The 11,090-nt window shown below is 36.3% G+C and overlaps 1 pseudogene; it reads left to right on the top strand.

Moving 5' to 3' along the window:
- Positions 1-9,324: 9,324 nt before the first annotated feature.
- On the top strand, positions 9,325-9,745 carry LOC107148315 (annotated as a pseudogene).
- Positions 9,746-11,090: the final 1,345 nt, after the last annotated feature.

Genomic DNA, 11,090 nt, shown 5'->3' with positions numbered 1-11,090 from the left:
TCTCTCTCTCTCTCTCTCTCTCTCTCTCTCTCTCTCTCTCTCTCTCTCTTTTAATGTTGGGGTTCTGATTTGAACCTAAACCTGTAAAACATAAAGTTTCATCAACTTTCATGTGAAACATTGGTGGCACAGATTGAACCTGAAAGGAACTGTGGACCAAAAGAACAGTAACTTTTTGACCCAAGAATGGCATCTTACTTGGGTGATAGGCAGTTTCCACTAGGCAAAGATGTCTACATCAGGTGCACAGAAACATTAATATGTGACAGAGTTGGCCTCTTGGGAGAAGTTGTTCCTAGAGAATAGAGGCAGACTGTGTTCCTTTTCATTTTCCCTTTAGGACTGGTAGAGACTAGTAGAGAGACCAATAGACTAGCAGACTGGCAGAACAGCAGCTACAGTAGTGAAGGGGTATTCAGAAATTGTGCTCATAAGGGTAGGGCCATGAAAGAAATTAAGGAGGTGAATGCATGGGCTAACCTACTAAGAGTACTGAAAAATTCAAGACTGCATGACATTCTCAGGGAGTAGAAATGGGTGAAAAGGTATTTGGGAGATCTGAGTTCTGATCTTATTTTCATTTGTTTTCCAACTGAGGATATAGTGTGAGGTGGGGGAATGAGTGTAATGAGAGGCTAGCTGTAGTCTTGTTGGCAGCTGTGAACCCGCACACTTCCCAGTAAAAGGGATGATGAAACTGTCAAACATATGGCATTAAGTGATACAGAGTTGAACACTGCTTTATTCTAGTAGCAATATATGTAATGCCTATAACATATATAAAAACACATGGATTTAAAAAATATTATTGCTTCGGATGTTTAAGGGAAATATGTAATTTTAAAAATATTTTGTAATATATAATACTTGTAGTGCACAGTGATAAAAGACATCTTCAAGGTGACCTCTGAATGGGCAATGTATGTGGAATATTTGACTTTCTCTGTTGCTGTCTACAGGCATAGGTCTGAATTTCACACATACTTTCATTTCTATTTTATTTTGAGGGCATTTTGAGAGGACACAATTTTTAAAGTCAAAGAATTATTTCAGAATGCTGATTTCAACTCGTCGTTTGTTTTAAAGGAAGATTTTTCTCTCTACCTTGAATAAGGAAAAGGAAGGATATGTACGATTCAGCAGGACCAGGGATCTTAGCAAAAGTTGTTTGCTGCAAGCATTGTAGAAGCAGATTGTTTATAGCACCCATGTCTAATAATATCAATGAAAGCAAAACTATGACAGGTGTCCAAACTGGCAATACTTCTCCCAGTGAGATCATTTAGTTTTTGGCGACCAAAAATAAAGCTTCAACAGATATACATAAGAAATGAGGTGTGGAACCTAATCTATGGTTTTTATTTTTCTTCCTTCCAGGAGACTGCTAAGCTAAAGCTTTGACCTACAGAGGTAGCACTATAGAAAAAAATTGTTTCAAGCACTCTTCCTAGGTACTGTCACCCATGGATCGGAGAATACCCCTGTTTTAAAAATGGTAATGGATAACCATGTTAACAAGCTGTTCTTCAAACTGCATTGAGGAGAAATTGAATATTTGACCCATAGGTGATTTTAGATGAAAAATGTACATTCTCTGGTACACTACTCTTATATTGACTAGCTGGTGAGACTGAGGAAATCACAACATACACTTCTATGTCCTCTTTTGTTCTTTTTCCATTGAAAAATGACCAACTTTGAAAAGGGACATTCTGTGGGTAGATCTGTAATAAAGATTATTGGTTTAGGAGGCAAGGTATGGACCAACTCTAATCTTCAGTTCGTTAACTGTTAGACCCTAAGAATAATACTTCTTTAAGCTTCAAATTACTTGTTTGTAAAATGAAATAAGAGAACTATAAAGATCTATGTAAGCATTAAATGATATACTAAGTGCTTGGGAAAGCAACTGGCACATTTAAGATTAAAAATATATTATTGCATTGATCTTATGCATACATGTTCCAAGGTCAATATGGTACAGTAGTTAAAATCTGGAAATGTAAGATTTTCCCACATAAAAATACTTTTATCAATGCCATTCATTAAATTTCTGCATTTTCTCTGTTGTGCTCTATTTCATTTTCTATTATCATCTCTTAATACCCTGTAGTTGTTTGCATTGTTGCTCTGAATAGTAGAGGATGTTGTCAGTCTGAGTTTTTGTTGTATTTCATTTTCAAAGATGTGTTCTCAGACTCTTAGATGTAGAATTGCCTCTCTTTTTTTGTATTGTCAACTTTTTAAAAGGCTCGATTCATTTAGCTGTGCACAGGTATGTTGTTAGAATGAGACTCTCACAGTCCACTTGGGAGAACAAATAAAATCTTTCAGTCTCTGCTGATGCATAATCAAAAGGAACCTGGCTGCTTGGAATTTTATTTATCTTATAGCTACCTCTGCAGCATAAATGGAGATTGGAACATTCAGGAATTCTTGAGGTATCTATAAATTTTGCTGAGAGATTTGGGGATCAGAATTAAGGGACCAACTCTGAATGCTTTTATAGGTTTTCATCTGCTAAAGATAAATTTATCATTCTAAATTCCCTCAAGACACCAATGTTACTACTGTGAGTTAGTCTTAGATTCAAATTCTTACCTCACCCCTCTTTCTGAGGGATGCTTTTAAAAGGATAAAAACATGGAACTTCCCTGATTTGAGTTTGGGCCTGCAAATTTCTCACTATATTATTCTGAGTTTTAGATTTAAGAAAATAAATGACTCTTGCATAAAAGTACCACAAACTGACTAAATCAAGAAAAATGTATTGTGTTGGAGTTTTATATGCAGAAGTTTAGGATAAATGTGCTCAAGGTCCATGCTACCTGAGAACATGTAGAGAGAATCTCTTCCAGGCTGCTATTCTTACTTCTGGGGGCTTCTGGAAGCACCACTGGAATGAACTTTGTTCATGTCTGAATGTCTCTATGTGCAAATTTCTCTTTTGTGTAAGGACACCAGACTATTGAATTAGGGGCACATTCTACTTCAGTATGACCTCATCTTAACTAATTTTATATGTGAATAATCTATTTCCAAATAAGGTCAAATTCTAGTGCTGAGGACTAGAACATATGGATTGGAAAAGAGGGATCACGAATCAATGAAGAAAATGAATAAGCACATAACTTCATTTATTAGTCAGTTACTTTATTATTCTAAGATCTAGTCTTTATTAAAAGAGCCTATTTCTCAGATCAGTTCCTTGTAGATAAATTTATTGCATAGGACTTCCAAGGATTTCAAAGGGGACTAAGTGACCAGAAATACTCAAGAAGAGATCAGGAATGATAGTAATTAACTCTAACCTGACCATACAAGTAGAAATAGTATTTATCATTTCAGTGGCATGAGGGAGATTTACAATGTACAACATCTAAGCAATTCCAAAATATATACAAAGCATTAAAGTTCTTAAATACAACATGGATTGACAAAATGAAAACACTTTTGAGTCTACGCAAAAAGTCTGAACAGTTTTCATGAATAAAGACCTCAACTAAGGTATAAAATTGTGAGTGCATTAACATCAAATTCAAATAAATTAATCAGCAATTGTCAAAGCTCCTCATTCATACGTCATAAAAAGTGGAGCTTAATGTAAATTTCCATCTCATCTAGCCACTGTACATTCTTTAAATTTTAATGAGTGGGTGCGCTTACACCTCACATTGACATATAGAATTTAGTGAAAACTGTGAGTTATAGATTTTTTGGCATACATTACCTACAGTAACAGAACTTTATTTGAGAGCAATCTCTTAAATAATAAATATGTTTTATTGGATTATGTTTCAAGATGAACAGTGGTGTATTGAAAACCATGTTTATGGTCAACAGAGTACTTAACACCCAGTTGCTGCCTCCAAAAATGTTTGCTAAATAAGTAAATATAATTTACTAAGAAAACAATGTGCATCCTATGTCCATTATTTCCATGAGCATTCATTCTTTATGTATAAAATTGGAACGGGAGACTAGGAAGAGAGAATAAAGAAAGAATAAAGACAGACGAATAGAAAACTGGCAAAGAAAAGGAAGGAAGAAGAGAGAGAAGGAGAGAAGAGGGGATTAAAAAAGACTGCAATTCCTCCATTCTCCTCATTACACCTGGCAGCTCCTTGAGAGGTCGTTCTTATTAAAACACACTTGTTCTCTCAAACAGAACTTGGAATTTGAAATGGCTTTCAAAAATTCAATACATTCATTTAATGTAAAATAAATGATTTGCTAAAAGGGGGAAAATCCGAGAGGCTGAGTCATGACATAAAGTCTTAAATCCTATTGGTTTATTTTGATTGCATTTGCAAGTACCTGATGAAAATGTGCAAATCAGCCCCTCTCTGCGGCTCAGGCTTCCTGTTGATTGTGTGACAGAGTTGCCAGGCACATAACACATTTGTTTTATAGCACTGCATGATGAACTCACAGTGTTTTACCTCCAGGACTGAAAGTCCTTAATTTGTTCTTTGAGGAACAGTCTGTTTTCATCAAGAGACATGCTTTCGTTGATCAAGCAATTCTACAGAGAGTGACATTAAAGAAAAAGAATCTGAGGATAAGGGTTAGCAGGAAGTGTCTGCCCAGTGCCCATGAAAACATAGCTGTTCTAATTTTCCAATTAAACACATTTATTAATTTTTAAATGAAGTTTCTAGAATATGCCTGCATCCAGCACAATAGCAATCTCCAGGGCGAAGAAAAAATGAAACAAAAGTAATGGGAAAAAATGGTAAGTGAATTTGTAGTGAGTACTTTGTTTAAAGGAAGTAATATAAGTGTCAAGGAATATGTAACACATTTAAAATGTGCTTTTGGTAAAACACTGCTGTCTGCTTAAAAATCTACCTATTAGAATTCCCTAAATCCTCTTTAAATATGTAGTGGGGTGAGAATAATACATGCATCATAAAGATTGCTTCTCTAATTGATACTAGATTTCCTTGACATATTCATTCAATGTATGCTTATGATTTAATCTGCTGCCTATCAGCCTCCAAGCTCTGCCTCCTGCTCACACTAGAGGTGGAGAACTGGAGAGGTGGATGCTCTCCCTCCCCACAGGGAGCCTCCATTCTGTCTGAGCTCATCTTGTCAGGACACTGCAGGGGAAGGTGATTCTGGAGACTTGAGTAAGGAAAAGAGAGAGATTTGTGATGTGCTCAGCATAGGAAAAGGACAGGCGTTGGGGCACTGGGGACCAGCATAAAAGCAGAGAGAAGTTAAAGGTTTAAGAAGGAAGAGAGAGACCAAAGAATTGAAGTGAAAAGATGAAGCCTGAGGCAATGAAAAATGACTGAAAAACACTGAAAGCCAGATTGTCTGATATCAAATCTAAAACTCTCTGTTGAGCAGCTCTGTGTGCAAAGACCTTTACCATTACATGAGAATAACCAGAATAACCCAGTGTACCCCCAGAGCAACCACCAGACATAGAGAACTGATGTTCCGCAGAAGGTAGTAACTGCAGCAGAGATGTCAGAAACATTAGCCATGGGAGAACTTGTAGAAATTGTGGAAAATCTTAAGCAGATCAGTATTTGAAATAAAAATTTGAGCTGATCTAAAGGGTAGAGTGAGTCCATGCGAATTACAGATCTCTCTCCTCAGATGTATACGTGGAGGAGGGTGTGTGAGTGTGCATGCATGCATATATTTTTATGTTATTTACAAGTAATTGAGGAAATTTGAATCTCAAATTCAGGAGTCAAGCATTTCTTAAAATGTAAAATTCATCATGCCTGGCCCTACCTGATCTTGTAGGCCCTCAGTGTTTTCACCTGAGCAATAGGGATTTTCACTTTCTACTGTACAGTGCCTTGCCAACAGCCGAATTAAACAACAGACATTAAAGCAATTTGTGGATTACCACCTGCTTAGCCAGTAATGAGGCTAATAACTTTGCATTCCTACAACTCTTCATTATGCTTTTCCCATACGTCATCTTCTTTTCTATTCAGAACCACTCTGCAAGAGGGAATCTCATTGTTTGCATTGAAAGACACTAGAACTAAACTCCAAGAGGCTGAATGTCCCAAAGTCATACCATGTAAATGGGAGAGGCCCCTTCCTACTTCAAAAGTAGCACTTCTCAGCCAGGCCAGGTGGCTCACACCTGTAATCCCAGCAGCTCAGGAGGCTGAGTCAGGGGGATCATGAGTTCAAAGCCAGCCCTCAGAAAAAAATTAGGCGCTAAGCAACTCAGTGAAACCCTGCCTCTAAATAAAATACAAAATAGGGCTGGGAATGTGGCTTAGTGGTCCAGTGCCCCTGAGTTCAATCCCTGGTGCCCCTGTCCCCCAAAAGCACTTCTCTGCAGCATACGTTTCCTTCAACCATTTAACAAACCAGATTATCAGCAGCAGCTTCAACTTTGACTACCATGTTTTTCTTTCTGGTCAGAGTGATCCAGTTCTGTAAAATGATCTGATATCAAATACCTTGAAGTGTCCAATCTTTCTATTTAGTTAAGAACAAATATCTGGAAGTATGGAGAAGGAAGATTAAGAAGAGGAAGTAAACTGGAGGAAATGTTGAAGTTGAAAACAGAGCTCCTACCATGCTGGGTAATTGCTTTGCATAGTTTTTTTAAGCAGAAATTATAGATCCATAATATGCTAATGAACATTCACACTCACAGCGTGCACTGTAATGACTCCGATGGAGAAGCACACAGCTTCCATTCCATTCTGAACAGGCTGTCAAGTGAGATTGTACCTACTTTCCAGCACTCACACATTAAATAATATTTTATTATCAATTTTCCTTTAAAAGACACACATATTCACACTACTTTTATAAAATAACATTTCAAGACAATAAAATAGAAAAATAATCAGAGAGAAATAGGTATCTTTTAAGCAAATTGCGAAATTCACCAGAAGTTAAATAGTTTTAAAGGTTAGACAAGTCAAAATTAATTAGGATCCCATGAAAACCTCAATCTCATCCAAGTCCACTGTCAATCACAATTCTTAGAAATGCCAGTGCCTAAGAGACACCATCAATTAGAAGGAAAAAAAAAGAATATTAAGCACAGGACCATCCTGTTAACACTTTCCCTAAACTAGTACAGCTTATCTCCTCAGTGTCTGGGTTTGAGTGTGGGTGTGTTTCACATATGTGTGAATAAACTTCCCAGTCCAGACCCTGCCAGCATCCCCCACAGGATCATCAGACTTTCAGATTTGAGAACATCTGACTTAATTCATTTACTAATTGTCTCCCTGAATCATTTTGCCAAGTGATGGGAGAAAACCTAGAATCATCGGGTAGCTGGCTATTGATACCATCTGCTTCCTCGTCTGGGCCCCAGCAGGATGGTATAGCCATGTCTTGTGCAACAAGGTCACCCCTTCTTTCTTCCACTCTATTTAGGACCAAAATAGTTTTGGCTACTATCATAAATCTGTATTGTTAGAACACTGCATCCCACTCTTTTTTGGACATTCAAATCTAGGACCTCACACATTCTAGGCAAGCATTTCTACCCCTGAGCCCCAGACCCAGCCTCCTACTGGTGTCCTTTTAAAATCTGAAATCCATTCTAGTTTCTTATTCCTCCCTCTCTAGAGGTCTTATTATGCAAGGCTGAGACAATACTTTCTCAGTTTCAGAAACACACTTCTTGTTTATTTCTCCATTATTTGTTCATGAATTATTTTGAACATTATATTGTTCATTATTTGTTCAAGTGAATTTATTGATGTGTCACAGTTTAGGTTCCTCCAGAAGACAACCCAGAAACAAAGATTTAAATGCAAATAGTCTACATAGTCCCTTGGACTTTCATCTCAATGATGTATTTCAAGATCTCAATAGATCCCTGAAATTGCAGCTAGCACCAAAACCTACATATACTATTTTTTTATCCTGTGCTTACCTCTGTATGATAAAGTCTAATTTATAAATTAGGCAAAATAAGAGATTAACAACCATAACTAATAACATAATAATTACAACAATATAATGTAATAAAACTGCCAGTATTGCTACTCCTGAACTTTGAGATCATTATTAAAGTGAGAACATTAAAAGAGAAGAGGGGACTAGGGGAGGGAGAAGAAGAGGGTAAGGATGATTTAGGATGATGAAATTGATCAAATTATGTTATATGCATGTACAAATATGTCACAAAGAGACCCACAATTCTATATAATTAATAGGCATCAATAAAAATGTTTCAGATAATTTTTTTAAATTTACTTGAACATTGTGATAGTGTCAGTCTGATAACAGAGATGGGTCATACATGTGACTAATGGGTCATACATGTGACATAATGCGACTAATATACAACATTAACCTGTTGGGCAAAGAGATGATTCCTATCCAGGTAGGACAGAGCAGGACAGTGTAAAATTTATTTATGTTACTGAGCATGGTGTGAAACTTAAAACTCATACATTCTGTGTTTCTGGAATTTCAAAATTTTGGAACATCATTGACCATGGATAACTGAAACTATGGAAACTACAACTTCTGAGAAGGGGGCCCTACTTGTATAAAGATAGATAAAGTTAACAGAAATTAATTAAATCTTGGTAGGGGATATTGATTACTCATAGTACAATGATTTGGAATGTTATCCCAGGAAATATCAATGAAGGGGAATAAGTAACAAGTTACATTAATCCTCCTGTACTTCCAGACTGCTATGCTAAGGGCCCAAAACTGGATCTAGCTATTAAAAAAACCACTAAGCAAAGAGAAGAAGAATTTGGCAGCTAGAAATTATTATATGGTAGTTCTGTGTTTTCCTAGTATGCATGAGCCCTTGGGTTCAATACCTAGTACCCCAAAACAAAATGTTTTATCGTACTATTTCCTTATAAGTCGTTTGCTCCAACTGAACTTGAGTTTCTTCTGGGGCCCCATGTCTTTGTCCCTCAACCCTGTGTGATGCTAAGATGTAGTTGATGTTCAGTGAGTTTTGTTGAATGAATATGTAGATGAATGAATAAAGATGTCATTTGTGTAAAAAAAAATAAATTTTAAAAAAGAAATTATTATATGGTAAGGTCCTAGGAAATACTGTTAGAAACCAACATTTTTGCCACAAGATTAATGCAAGCCAAATAGGATTATAACAGAACCTACATCCTCAGAGTGCTTTGGAATAAAATGAATAGAAACATATAGGCCACATAGGTTCTGATGCATGCTAAGTGTTCAATGGACTTTATTATGTCATGCCTATGAGTATTATGATTATGATAAAATCAGTTTTATTGGCTTGTCAGATATTCATTTTTATTCAGTTAAGAATATCATCTCTGGCTCTTCCCTTTTGTGACCACTGCTGAAGGGTCAGTGACCAAAATGAAGTTCAATCCTTTTGTGAAGTTTGAGCGAAGCAAGAACTACAAAAGGCATTTCAATGCACCTTCTCACCTTCACAGCAAGATTATATCCTCCCCTCTTTCCAAAGAGCTGAGAAGTACAGTGTTTGATCTATGCCCATCTAAAAGGGTGATGAAGCCCATATTTATAAAGGTCAGCAGATTAGCAAAGTTGTCCAAGTGTACAGAAAGAAGCATGTATTTTCTCCTGAATGGGTGCTATAGGAAAAGACTAATGGCACAACTGTCCATGTAGGCATTCACTCCAGCAAGGTGGTTATCACTTGGCTAAAACTGGACAAAGACTGCAAAAAGATCCTGGAATGGAAGGCTCTGTCTTAAAAAGAGGGAAGGAAAGGGGCAAATATAAAGAAGAAACAATTGAGAAGATGAGAGAATAAAGTAACCATATTAACAACTTGCTTTAAAAACTGCTAAAATGAAAAAAAAAATCTCTGTGCTGTTTTTGTGTATTCCTTTTCTATTCTAGAAGTTTTTAAAAAATATTTATAATAAAATGTAAAATATATAAAATTAAAATTGTGGAACATAGAGACACACAAGGTTTGAAATCATAGCATGGAGCAATGATTGAGCCTAAAAATGCATTACCCAACAATCCTCAAATTTGTCATGATTGTGCAAATAGCAAGATTTCAACCAAGAATAGTTTCTAGCTTACTCTTACTTAAAATACCAAGATCAGAATTGGTAATTTTTTTTTCTGAAACCAAAGGGCTTAGGTTACTTGAGGGTCAAAGATTATATGAAAATAATTTTGGCCACTTTTTTTCATGAAAACATATTCAATTACCAAAAATATGAAGTACAGCAACCTATGGTATGTGGTTGTCCTTTATACAAAAATTCAGGTTGTACATAGTCATGTGAGCTTTCTCCTGGTTCTGAAACTTCAAATAATTTTAATCAGCAGACTATTAAAGGGAGGTATCTTCTTATAGACTCATATAATTCACAGCATTATTCATGGAAAGATCAATCTTGCAAGGATATGTCTAAAACTCAAAAGAAATAGGTTAGAATTTCTCAAACATTCTTGGTTCATGGCACTCTTAATGTTTAATGATATTTCCAGGGCACCTAGAACAAAATTAATACTTTACTTTTCCTTTCATTAAGTAGTTCAGTCCAAACACTGAAAAAAGCATTTATGTTCTAACAATCTAGTAACAATTGAGAAAATAACATTGGACATAAATGTCAGGAAAATATATTTTATTTATTTCTTAGCTAATACTCATAATGGGATGTGCTTTCTGTGGGGTGTTGTCGCTAATCCTCCTGTCAACATCCAACAGTTGCATTCCTTTGATTGAGATCTGTCTCTGGCCCTTGGATACATGTTTCTCACTTGAACAACAGGTCTCAGGGAATTAGCATCCCCAGGAATACTCCTATGTAACCACAAATAAGAGTTGTGCATGCTGTATTCTAAATTTGGTTGTTCTTCCACAACTCATTAAGTTGGGAACCGAACATCCAAGTTGGTGGTATTTTATAAAGTGGGACCTTATGGAGGTGATTAGTTCATGAGAGAAGAGTTCTCTTGAATGCATTAATGTCTTAAAAAAGAGACCAGAAAAAGAGCCCTCACCTTTTCTACAATGTGAGATTACAGTGAAAAGGCCATCTGTGAACCAGGAAGTGGGCTCTCTGCCAGACACCACCAAATTTGCTAGTAAACTTCCCAGTCTCCAGATCTGTGAGAAATAAATTTCTGTGGAT

This window comes from Marmota marmota, unplaced genomic scaffold, assembly GCF_001458135.2.
Source record: "Marmota marmota marmota unplaced genomic scaffold, marMar, whole genome shotgun sequence".
Lineage (NCBI taxonomy): Eukaryota > Metazoa > Chordata > Mammalia > Rodentia > Sciuridae > Marmota > Marmota marmota.
Note: the sequence above shows the minus strand (reverse complement) of the source record. Positions and strands in the feature narration are given on the sequence as shown.